The 20,545-nt window shown below is 46.1% G+C and overlaps 1 long non-coding RNA gene across 10 annotated transcripts in view; it reads right to left on the bottom strand.

Annotated features, from left to right (window-relative positions):
• LOC136108426 (uncharacterized) overlaps positions 1-19,602 on the bottom strand; it is a 60,935-nt gene extending 41,333 nt beyond the window's left edge. For 6 of the 10 annotated variants that reach the window (XR_011741640.1, XR_010652391.2, XR_011741644.1 and 3 more), the window contains exons 1-2: positions 19,439-19,602; positions 18,900-19,058 (exon numbers count right to left, since the gene is read on the bottom strand). This is a non-coding gene — a long non-coding RNA (uncharacterized lncRNA). The other 4 variants (XR_011741637.1, XR_011741641.1, XR_011741642.1 and 1 more) reach the window with 4 other exon arrangements.
• Positions 19,603-20,545: the final 943 nt, after the last annotated feature.

Here is a 20,545-nt window from a genome sequence, read left to right on the forward strand (position 1 = left end):
ACCTGCTTGCCTTCTGATTAGGCCACAATAGGCTGTATTGTTATAGAAATTCCTTGCTAAGTGAATTGAGTTTCCCATTCCATAAACATATGTTTAGACAATAAAACTATTGGCAGAAATCTTCAAGCATGGGTGCCCGAAGGTAGGATCCACATTTAAGCAGCTAAATACACGGCCCAACTTTTGTAGCCCCTGTGTATTCATATTTCCTCTGGCTTCAGGAGAACGGGAAACGTTCCTGCTATTCATGGCTCAGGTGGCTTTGGGGGTACCTAAATACGGATCATGCTTCTTTAAGGTGAAAAACATTTACATTCCACGGTTTTGTTCAAGTCACGATGCCTCCAGCTTCCTCATTTGACATTTTTTAGTAACTTAATTACCATTGCCAACGAAGAATTTTAATAATGGTGGCGCTTACTTTGAATGCAGCCCTGGGGAATGAGAGAGAATAACCCAGATTGCAGGAGCAGGAGAGAGGAGCGTGGTATTTTGGAAAGCCAGGCCACAGCCTGCTTGAAGCATCTGTTTCTACTCAACCTTTTCCTCTAGAGTCCCGATATCATCCACAGCCCAGACTGCCAGCAATTAGGGACTTGTGCTGAGGATTCCCTTTCCCTTGTGCTTTCGTCTCCATCCTCGTTCATGAATCCTGGGACAGACAGCCACAGCATCAAGGTGGTGCTTGTGGATGCTTTCACTTGATGCTTCTGAGATGGCAATTAGGAGGTGGGTTCGGGTAGCTCTCAGAAACCAGCGCTGCTAATTGCAAAGCAAATAATTGGCAGTGATAGAGTGTGCCAAGACATGGGCCAGCGGCTTGTAGCTACAGAGGTGGTGGCTACTGGGCTATTTGGCCAATGGCAGAGCTGTGCTGTGTGGCCACAGCCGGAAAGCCCCAAGCATCCTTACTGCAAACTGGCCCCGTGCTAATGCGAAGAGTTGTTGGAGCTATTCACTTGCCTCTCTTTCCAGGCACCAATGTCAGTAAATGCACATTGCAGCATCTCTTCTGTTAGGTTAAGTCAAAGCCCTTTTGAATTTATTATTGGGTGTTTGGAAAGAGGTTGTGCTTGTGAAAACTAAATAAAAAAAAATCGTGATGTCTTATACATGTTTTGAAGAAATCAGCTGGTGGTATGAAGGAAAATATCCAAAAGTTAATTTGTTGTTTCCCACTTTTGCACCCAAATTAAAAAAAAAAAAAAAAAAGGAGGAAAATTTCTGATCAGTTCTGAATACCATAGCCTCTCCTTGTTGGTGTATTTACACTTCAATACTGACAAACCACAGAAAAGGCAGAAAGTAACAGAACAACTTAGAATCTACATCTTCCCAGCAGCTCCCTGGAAATGTATCTGTCGTCACTGTGGTACAGACCCGGGCTCAGCAAAAGGGGGTTTCACCATGGAAGATGGTCTCGCTGTGTGGCAGCTATAGGGGCACTAGTCACATTTAGTGAAGTTTTGACATCTTAGCAAACTTTTCAGAATGAGCATTGATTGCTGCATCCTGAAAGAAAAAGCTGGTGAGCTGAGCTCTCAGCTCTGCACATGCTCTTCAACCTGGATCTGTTCTCAGGCAGAAATACTGGGTACATGCCTGATCTAACTGAAGTATGTGGGAACAGATAATTAAATCATTTTTAAAAAATAATTTCAAAAACCCCAACCACGTAGACTTCAGTAGGATTTCAGCATGGATGTTTATGCACTGTTGCAGTGCAGAAAAACGAGCCAGCAGAAGCGAGTAGGCACCGTTTTCTTTTTAGCCAAGGAAAGGTGCTCCTGCAGTAACATTGCTCCTGATGTCTTTGCCTTTTAAATACCCAATGGCATTAACATTAGACGCATGTTAAGCCTCAGATCCAGCAAATAGCTCCTTATCTTAAAGCACACGAATACTCTCGGCCCTAGTGAGAACAGTTAAATGGTACCTAAAGGACCAGAGACATGGAGTCAAGTGAACCAAATTTCTGGTGTGTAAAAAGAGGAAAATCTCTGCACCGTCTCATGCCAGGGGTTAACTTGGGCCAGCTGTCGTTAAGAAGTAAAGACGTGAGTAACCTCACGTCAGACTTTTGCATTCAAATGGCTCATTATACCAGCAATATTCATGGCTTGTGATAGTCCTATAGATTTACAATGGTTAGGAAAAGATGACGTTGGGCTTACTTTCCCACCAATCATTATTACATGGGAAAGTAAGTGATTTTCTTTATGTCCATTAGCATGACATTAGTGCTTATAAGCATCAGACTGGGATAGACACCTCACAAGTCTTTTAGGTCAATAAAGTCAAATTGGGAACCCTTTTTTAGGATCAGAGCTTTTATCTCCCAAACAAAACAAAACAAACAAACAAACAAAAAAAAAAAAAAAAAAAAAAACAAACAAAAACCAACACATTGCTGGCCAGTACAGGCTGTGGGTATTTGCAATTTGGGGCAATTAGGAAATAGCTGTTATTCCCAACTCATTTTCTGCTCTAGTAGCCCCACTAATCCCCATTTCTTCACTAGAACTTATTAAATGAACAGCTCGGCGCATGGTATAAAACACAAGGAAGGAACTTCAGATCAAAACCTTTATTCTTCTTTGCAGCAGATGAAACACTGAGGCACAGGGCTCCTGGGTGGGTGTGAGTGAATACATACGAAAACGCACAGCATTTGCAGTTGAAATACACAGTCCTGAATTGCAGCTGAGATCAATATAGGAGGATGATAGAGATTATCAATCTTGAGTGGTCTCTGTTAAGGCAGAATTAACTGGTGACCACATAATGATGCAGGCTCAGCCCACCAGTTTAGAGCACAACTGATAGATCTGCAGATGCCGGTCATCATAATTTCCTTATCGGCAGCATTCACGTGGCCATTTGTCTTCTGCTACCTGAGTTGCCTCCGTCTGGTTCAAGTGTTTTATCCTCCAAGGTGCATCTGAGAGATCAATGCACAGCTACAGCTGGTTGAAGGGGACCAAATCCATTGAACAGTTGATTTGGTTCCATTTTACCAGCTTTAGCAAAGCATTTGGCCTCACGGGCTGCGGCCAGTAAAGAAGGGAATTCCCTGGGGTCTTTTCTTTCCCAGCCGCCGGGACCTCTTCTGAACTTGCTGCCTGACATTGCGCTGGTTCAAATGGCTTCACTTTCAGGCAGTCAGGATTTATTTAAGCTTCTTAGCAGCTGCAGCTGAAGAGCAGGTCTGAATTAAAGAGGCAGGTTTAATAGCAGTGGAATAGTCTGCAGCAGTAAGCACCAGCCTCGAGCATTTTTAAACCCGATATTTGGCTTCATCTGCTTTGAGACCCACATTGCTATTGCAGCATGACATAAGTAAAGGCTATTGTTTTAATCCAGATACTTTAACTGTTATATCCTGCCACCTTCCTTTCAACCTGTTATGGTCTGCCATCCTCCACGCCTTGTGTTTCGGTATCTGAAGTGCCACCCAGCATGTAGCAGCAGCAGGTAAAGCCAAGAGATGCTCCTTGTTAGCACCAGCCCAGCCCACAGCCAAGTCAGTCTTGCTCTTCTCCCTTTCGGGGTCTCCTTGGCAAATGGGAGGAAAAAGGCTGAAATCCCTGAAATCTTTTTTAGCGGTTAGCAGGCTCAGCCTCCCTACCCTGTGTTTTCTTGTCTGGAATTAAAACCAGTGGTTTTGAGATCTGCTTGAGATAAGCAATAGTTGTATTTGCCATCATCAGAAACCAACAGGAAAGGGTGGAAAGAAAAAGAAGGGGCAGGGAGGGAATGGAAAAATGACTTTTCTTTCTTGCAATCTCATAATCAGGCAAAAAATGAAAGCAAGCCCCTGCCAGGCAGTCCTGCCTCACCGCCACTGCCCAAGTCAATGGTTTGTGTTGCAGCACTGGGGAGCTGATTCCTCCCGGAGAGCCCTGCAGTATGACCACCCCACTGCTAAAAATAACTCCATAAATCAAATTTAAAAATCATGGCAGCTCTGATCATTTCTGCAGTGGGAGCCAATAAAGTTAGGCCTTCCCTTCTTAACCTAGAGCCACGAGCAGATATTGCACATCACCATGTGCATAACCTATTTAAAGAATTTATATGCGTCATAAGGCAAAGGTGACTTTTCCCCCATCTTTCCTGCAGCCCACCACGCTGCAAGCTGATCCTAGGAAAAAGCACCTGCACTTATAACCACTGTATGCAGAAATATTGCAAGTGGACCAGCATTATAGCTCCCCAAGAAATACAGGCTTTGCATTGTAACGGTAAGTACTGCAGATCACTTAACTGCCCAAACCTGTTATTCTATGCTGCCTATAACTAAATGGAGAGAGAGAGACAGTGAGAGAGAGAATAGCTTCTTAAAAAGAGCTCTACAATTAATTTAATCGAGTTATCTCTAGGTACCTTTTCAAGAGACAATCAAACCATGGAACTAAATGGAAACTTAGACAGTGAAGACCTGGAAGTATTAAATCCATCCTTCGGTGAGTTATAGGAGGCAAAGGAAAGTAATTATTTACCGGTGATTGGGAGGAGGTGGAAGTGCCATCGGTGACCGATGCTGCACGGAGCCTGCAAGTTAAACCCTGCCGGGCACGTGGATTTCAGGTTAGCGTGCACCAACCTGCCTGAGCATCATGACTGCAGATTTAAAGCACACTCTGCTCCCCATGAATGCTTGCTGGTATTCTGGGGAGAGTCATTTGAAAACGGTGCTGTGGGAGAGCAGTGTTGGGGTTACTCTGAGCATCTTCTGACAAGCGCTGTCTCCACTCCCCCCAGCTTTGCTTCAGGGACTGCCCAGGAACACATTTGAAATCAATGTGAGTCGGCGTGAATGCTCTGTAACATTTTGTTTAAATTCTCCACAGTGAGTTATGGGTGAGGTTTTCCTTTTTAGAAAATTAGTTTTTCTCTTCTGGATGCCATTAATCAAAACTAATGATGTCTCTCTGGTGGTGAGGCTTTCCCAGCAGCTGAGAAAGAGCAGCCTACGCTATCGGCTGGAGAGGGCTGCAACACACCAGGGCTTGTAGCCCCCTGGCAGGGAGAGCCCAGGTCTCCGCCAGCCCAGGTACTGCCAGGCTGGGCTCTGAGGCTGTACAAACCATTGAGCAAGATGAATTACAGAGTCTTCAGCAGGCAGGATCTGGTGGGAGAGCTTTGCCTGGCCCTAACAGCCACACAAGGCTTTGGTGTCACCCTCCCTTCTGGCCTATGCTGATGTTGCAAGTGCCATCTGCAACAGCACCATGTCATGGATTCAAAACATCAACCACCCGACACCACCAAATTTAAATTTGCTGTCCACAGTGAACCTAGGTCCAGCCGTTTCCTCCTGCAATTTGGTCTCATACTGGAGAGGTCCTTTCTGGCTTCTCTGTCCCCCAGGGCCAAGATCAGGTGCTGGTGTCATCCTTTGCAGGACCCTGCTCCAAGCCCATCACACCAGCACATCCCCAAGCTGGGCACAGTCCACGCGTGCTGTAGGATTGCATTGGAGAGCCATGGGCACACAGAGCAAGCAGCACTTGTTAAAGGCAAATCAAAGCCAAGATAACATCACCTTTCCCTCTCCATTGACTGTTAGGTAGCACCTAAGTTTTGGTTTGGCCCGGGTGTCATTAGCAAACCATTGCCATGACAAGGAGGATCAGTAGTAGGCGATGTAAGAGGGTCTGGTCAGAAGACCTTTCCACTTTAGTCTCAGTATTCTAATAAAGACGTGTTATAGACAGTACAGCAAAGCCAAAGAATTTATCAGCATTTGTCGATATTCCTAATGAAGCAGAAGATTCAACATGCAATAGAATTAGCCTACAATGAACCCTTGCATAGGGCCCATCCTTCTGAGTCCAGAAATCTCCTGCCTATTCCAGTCCGATACCCTTTTGAGAAACGAGCATCCCTCCAAGCCATTATCATTACAAGCTAAAAGGCCAAATGAGACAAAGTACCGTTACTCTTCATCTGAATAAACAAATCATTTTTAGATCAAATGCATTAACAATTTATCATCCTAAAATCCAATCAAAAGGAAAAAACAACAATACAGAACATTGATTTCCTACAACTTTATCTTAATGAAGTACACATTCCCTTCGTAATTAGCTTTGGAAGATTTTTTTCCCCGTTCCTCAAGCTAATGTGTTATTTGATTTCCATCCAAACATTACTAAATCAGAGGAAATTTCCCCAAAATGAAGTGGCTTTTGATAATACAGGAAAATGTCTACTCCCTCACTTTGCTATTTTTTCCACCAAAGAGCCATACTTGTACTGTAGATGATTCAACTTTATTGCATGGTGTCTTTGTGAGGATGCTTAAATCAATGCCACAGTCACTGTATTCTGCACAATGTGCCATTTGTAAACCAGAAAATACAACCTCGCTGCTTTTATCCTTTCCCTTACAGACATCAAATATTAATTTAACTTATATTGTTATGGGGAAAAAGTGGACTGTGTTTTATTAACATCTCTAAAATTATAGATATTCAGCCCAAAAAGTAGACTCCAGACAAGGCTTGGGAGCCTTCCGCTTGGATTTTATTTGACTTAATTAAAAAGCACTCAGTTCCTTTGTGCATTAAAGCAGTTGCTGACATTGCAGTAGCCACTCAGTCCTTCAAACCAAAACTATTACCTGAACTTAATAAAGTGTCTATTTAATTTATACACCCACATGAACTCACCTGTCTCCCATGGGCACAAGGTGATTCGTGCTAATGGCCAGAGAAGGCAGCAAGTTGCTGGCAAGCTCACCAGCACCCCGGGATAACGCAGATGCCCCATAACATAATTTCCATCACCTCTTATCTGCCTTCCCTGCCATTAATACCATTATCCAATATCCATGATCCAATGATCCACCGTGCATTGCTGGAAATGCTTTTTGCCAGGCCACCTCTCTGTTCCTCCCCTAAATCTCTCTTATAAATCTTTTCTTCCTTAAATGATGTTGAACAGAGAACTATTGCTTTCATCCTGCTTCATTGAGTATTTGCTGAAATGCAGTGGCTAATTTGATAGTCTAGTTTTATTTGGATGTATTGCCGAGGTACATGGCAATATCTATGATAGAGAATAAAGCCTCAAAACCCCACAATTATCACCTTATTCTTTAGATACACAGAAAGTCAAAAGTAACCTTACCAAAATCTTAGCTCTCAATATCAGAATCTCTGTCTTAATCCAAATTTTGGTCCTAGGCCTGTTGTAAAAATAAAGGTCTTATATTTCAAGCACGACCTGATCTGTTCCGGTAATACAGAGCATCAATACCTGGAAGAAGCTGCAGATGCTCCGGCTCCACACGGGACCAAGACCGACCCTCCAAAGCTCTTTCCCCGAAATGCAAACTCTGAGCAGGTCTCTGGGAGCTGCATCTCCTGAAACCAGCGGTGGAAATAGTTGTGGGCTTGGATTTTTTCAGCTCACACACTCAAAAGAGAACAAAGCCATTCCCTAATACAGTTTGTGCATTTTATGGACCAAACAATTAAATAGGTTTTAAAACATCTGCTGACTGCATAATTCCATACAGGGAAGTGTACTCAGCATTTTTAAACAGCAACTGATACGAGATACCACTTAATAGTACAAAACACCAGCAGTCCCGTTAAAATCAATAGAAAATTAGGCGCTATGAAAATGCAATATGTGTCCAATTAGTTATAATTGGAGCAAATGGTGATGCAGATAAACTCCTGGAGAAAGACGTATTTGTCCAGAACGCTCCCTGCCTGCTTTCGGCACGGCGCAGTATCGGCAGCAGTGGGCTTGGCTGTGTCCTATGGCATGAATGATGAGCCATCTAATACACGTATGTTAACTGTTATCTAATTATGGAGTTGCTGGGAGCCTGCAGGACTGCTTTGGTGCACCGCTGTGCGTGGTGAAAAATGATCCTCTGTCACACAGAAACCTCCCTGTTGGACTTGACAAATTATGCCAGCAAACCTGTTTAAGAACTAAAAAATCCTTGGACGCGGTGACAGGCAGAGAAAGATGCTGTTTGGGAACCATTACTTATTTATTTATATGGCAGTGTTTAAGAATTGTGGCTCAGTCCCACAGATACTCACTTTTTTTCCCTGTCTGTCTGTTGTTCTATCAGTTCAAAATTCTTCTCACCGATTATTTTTCAGCCTTCTTCCAACTCCTGAAAACTCAGCTGCACGGCAAAATGGGAACTAGGTTATGTGATTCTAACGCTTTATTTTTAACCTCTTTGGTGCAACATATTGGCCTCCTCTTTGTTTCATCTTATGACTAAAGAAAAAGAGCAAGGATCCCATCTCGCAGCAGCACCGACGGTACATCCCCAACCAGGTATCGCCAAGGGCCAGCGCTCCAACCCCTTCACACCCTCACAGTGGATGGAATCACAACACTTGTGATACAACAAACATTATTAATTTGGGGGGCATTTTTTCATGTCAACACTAGAAAGTATCAGTTATATTACCAAAACTACTAACTCAGAATTAAGAAGCAAGAACTTTCACCAGCATTCACATTTTATTCCCATTTTAAGTTAATAATTCAAATTATTAAAAGCTTTTGGCCACACACTCAACTCACCGCCCCCCAAAAAAAAGAAGTCTCATGTTTACCCAGACTCAAAACCTTTTTGCACTATTGACACTGTTACTTACACTGTTAAGGGTACTGTCTCGCAAGAAATGAAAAAAAAAAGCGGCAGCTTTTCTTTGTTACGCTGACTCAGCCAAACAGTGGAACAAGAAACGTTAAGACCCAATCCATAACTTTTGTGGCCGCTCAAAGGACATATTCTTCCTCGACACTGATAAAAGTTTAATACGTAGTTGCCCAGGTTTTTAATAAACTTGTCAACAAAAGAGCAAGGCAAATTGATGGGGACCTTCCCTGGAATAAATTCAGCTTCAAATAGGCCAAATGAGCGTGGAGGACAGGGAGGGGAAGGCATACGGGCGACTTTTGCTGGTCTTTGCAAAAATGGCACAATAGATTTTAGTGGGTGCGGGTGCGTCTTATTGTCTCAAAGACAAGGCCTTAGGACAAAGCTGGCTTAATTTAAAGAGAGCAAAGTGGTGCTGCTCCCTGTGCATCACAGCCCTGACACCGGTGAGGAGTGGAATGGACAAAGCCCATATATAAACCCCTGCATCCCAGTCCCCGTTCCGCAGCAGGGACGAGCTGCAGCATCACCCCCTGCTTTTTATCCAGAATGCCACATTTCACATGTTCCAGGACATCACCCCTGGGTATCGCCTCCTCCGCTCAGCCAAACTGTACCTGTTACCTGTTCTGTCTTTTCCCTTCAAATACTCAAGGCAGAGCTTGATTCAAGCAAAACCCAGTCCTTTCCACTGCTGTTACAGCAGCTGGGTCACACTCCTGCAACCTATAGATACATGTATCCCTCGCATATAGGGAACAGCTATATTGCATCCACAGAGGCATAAACTACATGCACTGTCCACCTTCTGCAATGTTAGGAGTGAAATCACTCTATGGGATTCATTATTTTCTACTAGCCTCAATCAAGTTGGTGCCTTAAATTATTAAGACTTGGGGTTTTTTGTTAATTTGTTTATCCGAAGTAAACACAAATATTAAATCAGAGCTTCCAGCAATCTCACTGCCAGCAAATTAACCCATGTTGTCCCAGAAGAGGACACCAATCTCTTCACCTCGGCAACTCCTTGTGATGCTTTGCTTCCCGCATTGCCGCCTCCCTCCCAGGACCTTCCTTCGCTTGCGCCCAACAGCTCCAGCAGCCGAAGGCCAAGTCCTGCCTCCAACACCGGGTGACTTCCCAGATTGGAAGCACTGCCGCGGCCATCGGGGTGAATTTTATTCTTGACCGCTCTTAGGTCACTGGATTCCTTCTCTCATCACTTTATCCAACTCCCCAAATGCCAGGGTTGACTTGCCTATGTAAGGGCTTTGCAGGGCTGGCTCCTGTCCTTACAGCTGCTGGGTGACTTCTGCAGTCGGTGGTCACGAGTCCCGCGCCTCTTGGCTGCCCAGATGTCACCTAATCCGGTCCCACCAGAAGGGCAGCTGAGAATGAGCACTATTTATAGCAGCTGTTCCCTGGTCCTCCCCAGGCTCATCAGGCTGCCTGGGGGCTTTTTGAGATAGCGGCACAGGTCCCAGCACAGGCCATATCTGGGCATGGTGAGGCGTTCACAGGCACAGCCCTGTGCTTCATGAAGAAAAAAAAAGGTAAAAAAAAGGAAAACCCTGCATGTGTTTACGTCAGCTGCCCTGCTTCCCCTGAGGCCCGGCATGTAGCCTGCCTCACTCCAACTGCTCAAACCTTCGGCTATTAAATTCTGCTTTATTCAAGACATATCTGTATCTGAAAGCCTTCCACTCGTGCACAAGGATATCCACCACTATCTTCTGCTCCTTTGTACAGATTGCTTTGCAAAAATACAAACTAAAGCAGGGATGCACACTGATCTGCCTTAAACAGCGTGAACAAAAACGTCTCCAGAGCATCATGGAGCAGAGCTGGAGCATCCCAGGGACCACATTGCCCAGCTCGCTCCTGCTTCGATGTCCCCCAAGCAGACACAGCTCCATAGGGTCCTGGTTGGAGGTCCAGCCTCAGCACCTCACACCCTGCACCCTCTCAGGGATGTTGGGGAGTCCAGACAAGTCTTCCCATTTCACCACAAGTGCAGAAGGGCCACAGTGCCATCCCCCCCAAAACATGTGCCAGGCATCACCGTACAAGCTGATGCCAAAGCAGGGAGGTCCTTACAAACCCAGGACCAGCTTGTCCTTGGGCAGTCACATCAACCTGGCTTGGCCTCCTCTAACTTTGGCCAAACAACAGCTTCAACAATTACATGGTGAGCACCTACTCTGGTTCTGGGGGAAACTGAGGCAGGTGAGCTACATTAACTGTCTGCAAGCCCAGTGAGGCAGCAATGGAGCCTGTGCCCTTGGTTCCCATCCTTGGAGCTCTGAGATGCTCTCTCCATCCCACATCCCAACAGGAAAGCATCTCGCAGCATCGCTGCCTGCTTGGCCGAGGTCAAGAGTAACTTCAGCAACAAGCAGCAAACATTGAAGATATCGACTTCACAAACTCAAATCAGCCCTGTGCTTTCAGGGGAGGGATTGGAGCTGAGGAGCGAGGATATTTCTCCTGCAAGGAACACACCACCCCCTCGCCCACAGTCACTGCTAAGTGCAAGATGTGGTGAAAGTCTTTAAAAATAGATATATTCCCAAGCAATTCATGCTGCTTGCATCTGGCAGGGCAAACCTCACATGGAAGCTCTTGCTTACTGACTAAAAAGGATCGTTAGCAGCTTGAGGCTCGTGCAACCTTGACTGTCTCCTCCTCTCTTCAGGGCCTTCTCTTGTTCTTGGCCTAAACCAGTCCTGGGAAACACAAGGGAAGCCCTGCCCAGCTAGGCTGGTGTCAAAGGCAGGGAAAGATACTGCAGTGCAGTGCTGATCTCTTCTGCAATCGGACGTGCAGTCTAGCCCGAATGCTGAGTCAGCACAATTTCTTTTTTGATTGGTTGATCTGAGTAACATACTTTCAATGTATGCTAAAGGGGCAGCAATTAATACATTTCCCCCCTTTTCCCACCTTTCCAACGGCTTCGAATCAAATGCACGAATCTCACACCCAAAGTCACTTGCTGGTCCTAAATATGCTAAGGTTTATTCATTTTTAATTTAGGGCGTTAAATTTTTTTTTTTTTTGCAATCTAAGCGATGCTCACTTTGATCGACTTGTGCTGCTGCAGCTAAAATATCTGTCCTGCAGGTCAATCTAATCATGCTTAATAGCAGTTTATTCTTCAACGCAACATTTTTCACGTTGGGTCGACAGTTTTAAATGAGATTGCTGATGCACCCCTTTACTAATGCTTTTACCAGGGCCAGCACATCCCTTGAAATACTTGTGCAATAAAATGCTTTATTGCTCTTGATGAATGCACTATTAAACTTGAATTGCAAACATGCTCCCCCCTTTTTTTTATTTAAAAAAAAGAAAAGAGGGTGTTGGAATTTATGAGACCACCTGTCTTCTAATATTAAGTAATAGTAACAGCAGTAATAATGGATCATCAACATAACAAATGCACAAAACTGAAAAAAGAACTCGCTGGGGAAAACCGCATGGCACAAATTTGTCCCTGTGCTCTCTTATGCATGTGCAAAATATCCATCTTCTACCTGCTGGTAGTTCCACTTACATGCGGAGAATTCATCTTGAGAACGGCTGGATTTTGTGAGGCATAGAATAGAAAAATTTAACTAATTTGGTCCACTGGATTTATGGCTTTTACAAGTCTCAAAGCTCCTGTTTCTGCAGCCGGCACCACACAGCCCATGGTTTGCAGGATGGGTGGGCGCTCCCGCATCCCGGTGCTGCCGCACGCGGCAAGGCCAGCACCGACGCTCCCGCCGCAGAGCTCAAGGTTGGGAGATCTTCATCGCTTTATAAAGAGTGAAAAAAGAAGTGGCTTAATTCTAGCTACCAAATAGAGTGGACCTACTGCTGTGTAACAGTCACACTTTTAATCCAAAAAGGTATAAAAGGGAAGAGGAGCTGCCGCCAGGTGGAAGAAAGGCGCAAACTGGTTGATGAAGGCCAATGGCCATCATCAGCTTCCATCAACACCAACAGCGAGGGGCTGCTCTGGGTCTGAGGGGGCCACACATTTACTCCCCGTTTAATTTTTAACATCACCCAAGCCTGCGTGCCTCGGGACACGTACCACAGCGAAGCCTCCCCTGCCACCTCCACTGCCAATGCTGTGAGACAGCGCTCAGAATTATGGCTTTGAAAATATTTACATAAAAAATAAATCTGAGCACTTAGTGACTTCCTAAAGTTAGCAATTCTGTGTGATTAACAAGCATATTAATTCAGAGGAGGGGGGGAAGGAGATTAAAAATTGCATTAGGAATGCAGGTATCTACTGTAAATCAGACTGCGAGCACCTTCGTGAGAGCAACGCACAGCAGCACAGGAGTTTTAGTAAAACCTGGGCTTAGGAAAGAAAGAAAGGGAAGAAAAGACACAGGAATGAAAAGAGAGAAAGACAGAAAGAGAGAAAGAAGAAAGAAAAATATAAAGAAAAGAGAAAGCAAGGCAGAAAGCAAGCAAGCAAGAGAAGAAAAGTAAGCAAGAAAAGGACAAGGAAAGACAGGAGGAGAAGCAGTCAAGCAAAAGGTCAGCAGGAAGGAAGGGAAAATTTATATATAAATTATATATAACATATAGTTTTATCTTATATCCAGAATGGTGAGAATTGTCCTCATTTTTCATCCTGAGACTCAAGCTAACTTTGGTGATTTACAAGGGAGTGAAACTGCAATCCTGCTTGGGCACTGGAGCTTTCCTGCTCGAGCTCAGCTCATTTCCCAATATTCAACAGTGTTTTACTTAAATCTACCCCTAAAACCAAGGCTGGACAACCACAGGACCCATCTTCATGGGGACCGTCCCCATGCAGGGTGGCTGCTGGCAGGGCTGAGCCCAGGGGGACGGTGTGTCCCTCCAGCAAAGCCCCAAGAGATCCCACCACAATCAGCTGCGAAAACCCCAACTTCCCAGGGCCCAGCATCGCCAGAGCATCCTAAAATGCAACAGGGATGTCGTGCAAATCAGCCATCCTTCAGCACAAACCCAGCCTTCCCAAAGCTACCTGGCAATGAAAAGGCCTCTCCTCCATGAGGAATGGGCTCAGCACTTCCCATACCTCCACCAAACAAACAAAAAAAGCTCTTAATAAAGCCCACCAATTCCCAAACGTAGGAAATCTCCCTGATAACCCAGCCTGCTTTTTCTAACCCGCTATTCACAAGCGCCTGCTTAGAGTTAAATCCCCTTTGGCGTACGTGTAACAAGTGATGACAGCGCTCACCCTGAATAGAGCTGGATAAAGGCTCAAGAAATCCAAACTCCCAGCCTTGTCCATGCCTGGCAGAGGATGCTGTGCTGGGTGAGACCTGATGCACCTCCGCGTGGGATGCTGAGGTATCACACCTACCAAAGGATGCCTTAGGAGCCCATTAGCCAAGCCAAGAAGGATGTTGTGATTGCAGGGGAACTACTCAAAAGCAAAATGTTGCTCTCAGCTGCCCCATGGAGATGGGAAAGTGAGTTCTGGTAGCTGGGGAGAGGCTTTCCGGGGAGTTCGGTTTTGCCCGTCATTACAGGCAGCGCAGATGCATGACGATGTTTGGGCTGGAAGTTTTACACCCTTGGACATGACTCCTACCAACACAGAATGTTAAACTTGTATTTAAACCCAGTTTCTTTCATCTTGCCTTATTATAGGATCCTGGAAAAATGGCCAATTACTTTACATTGGAAAAGATTAAAGAGGAAAAGTGAAAGCTGGAATTAAAGGAGCTAGTTTTTTTTATTTTCCTTTGGAAAAATAATCCCCCATATTCAGAGCACTCCGCTGGCTCTAGCTGGTCTCGATGGTTCCTCACACTGACAAGATCTCCTCTCCAGTTCAAAGCACAAAAAGTTTTACGACAGGAAAGATTTGAAAAGTAGAGTTTTCACACTAATTTAAAGCTAGAACACTGCACGCCCAAATCACAACTGTTGTACCCTGTTTCCGTCTTTTCTTCTCCTGCCATCTATCTCCTTTTGATTTTCCTAGATTTAGAGATCAGCCAGCTCTGTTGGCTATCTAGCCTTGACAGGGAAGCAAGAAATAGGAGCGCTTGGCCTGCATCCCTGTTAAAACCCGGGAGTGGACAGCCAGCCTTCCTCTGGCATCGCCTTTCAAAGCCCATGCCGCAGTCAGCATATTGAATATTTAATGTCCTGATGAGCATTTCCACCTGCTGACACAGGCAAAGTGACAGAACAATACACGCGCTGGAACAAGATCATCAATTGACTCCCCAGTCGGTCTGTCAGGTCAGGCAGTTAAAAAAAAATATACATATAAAATAATCTGTCTGTCTTTCTCCCCTCCTTCACCTGGGGTCACACATCGCTCCTCTGAGAAGGGTTCCCACCTGAAATACATACTTCTTTACATTCCATAGCTTCCCAGGTTCATATGGGCATATAAAGAAGTATGTCTCTCAAGCAGGTAGTTTCAATATGCGCATTTATATGGTCACAGGAGGAAAAATAACGCTGATTTACAATTTACATCCTGAGAGTGAGTTACGGCTCAGTTTAAACCAGCAGACTTTCCTCCTGCCCAGCCCATGTGCAGACACACACACACCCCCCGGATCCTACTCCTCGCTGGCAATCCGGGGCTTTGCCCTGGGTAGGTGATGGATTTTGGTCCCTGGGAAGAGGAACTGGATAATTCACTGGACACAAAGTGGCAGTGGGTCCGGTGGCTGCCCTGGCAGGGGCTCTTTGTCACATAAGCGGCACAGAGTAAAAGCCAACCTCCCGCTCCACCTAAAAAGTAGGTGTTTCACTTGAAATCATAAACTTTCAGCAATTAAAAAACACCAAAAAGTGGTTTAGTGGGAGGGATTTGCTTTGCATGTATATAGAGATAATTTCAGACAAAGCCATGTGGGGGAAAGTTAGACATATATTATTTCCCAATTGACTCCATCCTCCAATTTGGAAACAGAAAGCCAATTTGTTTTCAGAAAGCCCCAAATCAAATGACCAGCTACTGATTTACAAACCGACACCAGGAAGGACTGCTCCATTCGCCAGAGTAAAAAGACTCATCAGCTCCAGACAAGCAATTGCTTTCATCAGTAAGTAGAGATTAAAGCATAGGAAGAAGAAAGCGTCTTACCTAGTGAATCCAATGATTCTTCCTCTGCTGGTCACTGGGAGAGAGACACTACCTCGCAGATAAGCAAACCCCAAAATATAATACATGCCTTTTGGGGAATTCATGGTATTTAAAAAAAAAATAATAAAAAATTGCTTCTAATAAATCATCCGGCTGAGCTCCACGCCAGCTAAGGGTTTTTAGGGAGACACCTGCAGATATGCAACATAAAAAGCAGCCAAAGCCAGATGCCAGGAGCTCGGCCCAAAGTCTTTTTTGAGTTATTCCTGCAGCCCCCGTGGGATGTGCACCCCTGCTCGTCACTTCTGCACCCGTGGGGCTCATCCCTGTGCGCAGCCGCTGGCTGTTCCCCTCACCTCTTCACAGCCCTGCTGAGCTTTAAAGCTTCCCGAACAATGTGGGGGCCGAGTGGCAGGGCTGCGAACGCTGAATAGGAGGCTATTATGGGCAGGATTTAGGCAGGGAGCGCCGGCGGAGGTCACGGCGGGCGCTGCCTGCGCTGCTGCCTGCTCGCTCAGCACGGCCGCGCTCACCTGCACCCACCGCCCCTCGCCCCGCCGCCGCCGCCGATCGATACCAATTTACAGGCAAATGCAGAATGGCCGCCTTCCTACTAATGAATTTTGCCGTTCCTCACAGGCTTCTAATGAAGCCTTTAAAGAGGGTTTAAGTAAACTTAGCAAGTGGCAAACTAAGCACTTTGGAATACCTAATTGCATCGATGCTTCGCCACTGCTTTTTAAAATATCAGTGCTGGCTGGGGAGGAAATATTTCCCTGCTCCCCGTTGATTTCTAGCACCACTGAAAAGCAAAGGCCATGTGAAACTGGGGTGTAAATACAGTGCGCTCAGCCTCTGGCCCCCACAATGGCTTTACACCACCCAAGCAACACCAGCACATGCCTCAGTCCTGGTCTGTGCAGCTCCCCTCCTTATTCCTTGAGTTTGTTGGCCCTTTCAACCATCATTATTTGTTTCATTTCGAGGCAAATTTCAACCTTTAGTTTGGTTTAAGGGGAAGAGAGATGGAGCTGTGGCACCACTGTAATGCATGACTGCAGTGAAATTAAAGCAAAGGGAAAGCTGAGGAGTGTGAGGGCAAGTCTGAGTGCTTAGTATCCAAAAAAAACCAAAAATCGAAGTGCTGGTCGGGGGTTTTGCACAGCCAAGGCACTCCATGGTATCGAATTTCCTTCTAGACCGACAACAGTAGAAGAGCTACTGGACTTCTTGGGCCCTTGAACATCTGCAACTCATATCCAATTTGATTTCTTCAAATGCGTTTGACATAGGCTGTCCTGAACAGTCCCCAACTTCTGTAAATGAATGGGACAGCAGCTGCCGGCCACTGAAGAGGGACTAATTAAGAGTTGAGAAAATGACCTTCTAAGTCCTTACTAAAACTGAAGACAAAAACACAACCACGGCAGCAAAGTTCATCCTGGAGATGTAAATCTGCTTTGAGGTTCTGCATGAAATCATGACCGTGCTTTCCAGGGTTGTGCCTTTTGGTGGAGGAATAGATAAATGGCCTGATGGGGCTTTTAATGGTGATGCCTGAAGCACCCTGTGGTTCCCATCCTGCAGCTGCCACCAAGAGTAATTGGTGGTGGGTGAGCATCATCCAACGTTCTCAACCCATCTGGGCTTGCGGAGCTGCTGGGCTCGCTCTTAGCAGAAAAACATGCGCAATAAAATTGTGGTTGTTCAGAGGAGAAAAATTGATGGAGACTTGGATAGTGCAGAGGCCAAGGGACAAATAAAAAGGAAGAGCCTGAGGTGTTACCTGGAGGAGGAGGCAGGAGTAGGATGGTGGGAGGGATGGAAAGCAAGGTGCTGTGTATTATATCCCTGCTCTGCCCCAGGCTCCAGGTGCTGCTCAGCTTCAGGGGACAAAGTCAAGCTGGAGCTGTGCAGCACAAAACTTTGGGGACTTTGGAGCCAGCCTGTATCTGGGGCCGGGTGCTGGAGGAGGGAGAGGCAAGCGGAGCAGAGGGGCTGGGCTGGACATGGAGCTCAGTCCTTGGGAGATACAGACACAACCATCCGCTCGAGAGAAACCAGTAATTAACCTGACAGCACAAACCACAGATTTCTGCCTATACAATTACACATGATTGCTGAGCGTACACTCTCTCCGGCAGAGACATATACATGTATTCCTACTCTAAACACAGCCTGGAGATGCATTGTGTTTGGATGATATGTTACACCTGCTTACATATAGCATTTATATCCCTATGTATAAAGATGTGTAAACCAGACATATGCATGCTGTAAAACACACCCAAATTTGTGTGCATGTGTGTATGTACCACAGTATCCATCTCACAATATTGATGTCTATATATTTATGTGACTAGGTATCACCACTATCATATAAAATATAATGACCATAGTCAACTCCAAGCTGCTGAAGCAACAACAGACAATTGATGTATGAAGTGTAATCTGAATTCCAGACCCTTGCAAGGAAAACCTAACTTCTCCTCTTCATATTCTCTTCCTGATCAGCCACAAACCATGCACCTGTAATTAATGCTCACTTCTCGGCATTTTAACAGTTAATCACCGCAGCATTGAGATCATTGCAAGTTAGGCTAAGTTTAACCACATTTCACCCTTTTGCTCTGGCTGGTATCAGCTCATAGCACTAGTTCGTTGCAAATAAATAAATAAAGCCCCAATTCCCCCCAGGTGTCATTAGCCAGCCTGTATCTGAATTAGGCATTTAAAGGCCGGTTTAACCTTGCAGAACAGTGGCATGTCAAAGTTCTAACATTTCAGTTCAGATTATTCTAGTGCACTGCTTGCTCTGCAGTTTGTTAGGGGTTTTTTTTCTTTCTTTTTTAAATGCAGAGTATGCCACAGCAGAACAAAAAAAAAAACGGGGGGGGGAAAGATCTCCTAACCCATCCAGAGATTAAACACACACCCAGCACATCCCTGCACAGACACACACACGACACACACACACACACCCATTTGTCAGATGCAAAAACCCACATTTAAGTCAGCGGGTAAGTTGGGTACTCCTGCATTGGCTAGAAAAAGTGTTTAAAACCATGCTGAGCTGGTAGCGGTTAAAGGCAAGGCAGAGAGAAGAAGAGGGGAAGCGGAGGGGGGGGTGGAAAAAAAAAGACATACCAGTTAGGAGCTTCTGTTGCAGCAGAGGACTCACCAGAGCACTAGCTGAAAGCTGAATCAGCTTTCGAGAGTTAGGGATGCATAGAGGAGGGTCATGGAATCACAAGGTAATAATGCGCTTCATGCTGCAGCCGTCAGCCTTCTCCTTATAGCCAATCTCTAATGCAGGAAGGGAAAAAGAGAGCAGGCCCAGGAATGGTATTAGTCCTCACTTGGAGGAAAAAAAAAAAAAAATTAAAAAAAGAAAAAAAAAAGAAAAAGAAAAAAAAGATCAGGCAAACCCTCCCCTCCCCATCCACCCTTACCTCACCCCTCCACCCAGCACCACCACAGTTACAGCCCCGCTGCTGCATCGCGGCTCGGGAGGAGCGCGGGGGGAGGCGGGAGGCAGCGCGGTACCGCGGGGGCCGAGCGGCGGCGGAGCGGGGGGGAGCGGGGCTGCCCCCGGGGCTCCCTCCGGCCAACCGGGCTCCGGGCAGCGCTGCCGGCGCGGCAGGAGTTAAGGAGCAGCAACCTTGCCCGCCCGGATTGCAGCACACCTTGATGTGAAAGGGCTGCGCCTGCAGAAGTGCCCGGTCCCCCCCCGCTTTTCTCCTCCTCACCCACCCCTCCACCACCCGGGGGTTAGCCCGGGCTGGGGGGTCACAGCACACACACGTACACCCCGGGGGGGGCTAGTGGAGGGGAAGGAGGGGGAAGCACCGGTCAGAAAGCGAGTCCACCTTTCCAGTGCTTATATACCCAGCGAAGCATCCGAAACACGCACCCCCGGGCCAGCGGCCCCTGCTCCTGCTCTTCCCTCCCTGACCATATTTAGTCAACCACGGCAAAAAATAGCCCGTCAGCTGGAGGCTGCTGAGCAGGATTTGGAGTTCAATCGCTCCTCGCAGCCCATTGACTACTGGTCCTGCAGGGTCCTGACTCTGCCTTTTTTTTCCCCTCCGCTATTTTTAGCTAGGCCAAATAAAGAGGGAGCTCATCTTACTACTCTCCATCAGCCTGAGGTTTCATGGGGCCCTGGCTATGTTTGGTAAGTGCCGGCATTGGGAGACATGGAGTGAAGACCTTGTCCATGCCAGAAGACCTTTAGGTCCCTCCCGTATTTATTCCTTTCCTCCCTTTATTTCCTTTAATTTATATTTCTTCCTCCGTGGGAGAAAAATACCCAGATAAGAAGGTTGAGAAGAAGTTTTAGTAATCCTGATTTTCACCTTACAGAGGGAAAAACTGGGACTCAAAGACTTTGTGCTGGGTCCAAGTCCCCCACCACAAGGTCCGGGGTACTCCCTGGTCCAGCCACCTCTGTTCTCTTGTGTCTCCAAAGATGCTGTGGGCTGGGAAGATGTTGGACCTTCTGCTCTACATGGGGAGCACTGGGAAGCCCCATCTCCAGGTGGGGAAACCCCTCTTGCCATGGTGGGTTAATGTGGGTCACCAGCACATCTCCTGGGCCTTGAGGCAGTACTCCAAGAAGGGACAATTTTGGCAGCACAGGCACTGCCTTTGGCTTGCAGCTAGACAAGCAGGTGAACCGCTCTCGAAACGCATGTTAGACCTGGCTTCCAAGTAAAGATGTCCAGTATAACAGGGGTTTACCTTTGGAAAGTGGAAAAATTATGGCAAAAGTGACAGTGGTTGCATTCAGT

The sequence above is a fragment of the Patagioenas fasciata genome, chromosome 16, assembly GCF_037038585.1.
Source record: "Patagioenas fasciata isolate bPatFas1 chromosome 16, bPatFas1.hap1, whole genome shotgun sequence".
NCBI lineage: Eukaryota > Metazoa > Chordata > Aves > Columbiformes > Columbidae > Patagioenas > Patagioenas fasciata.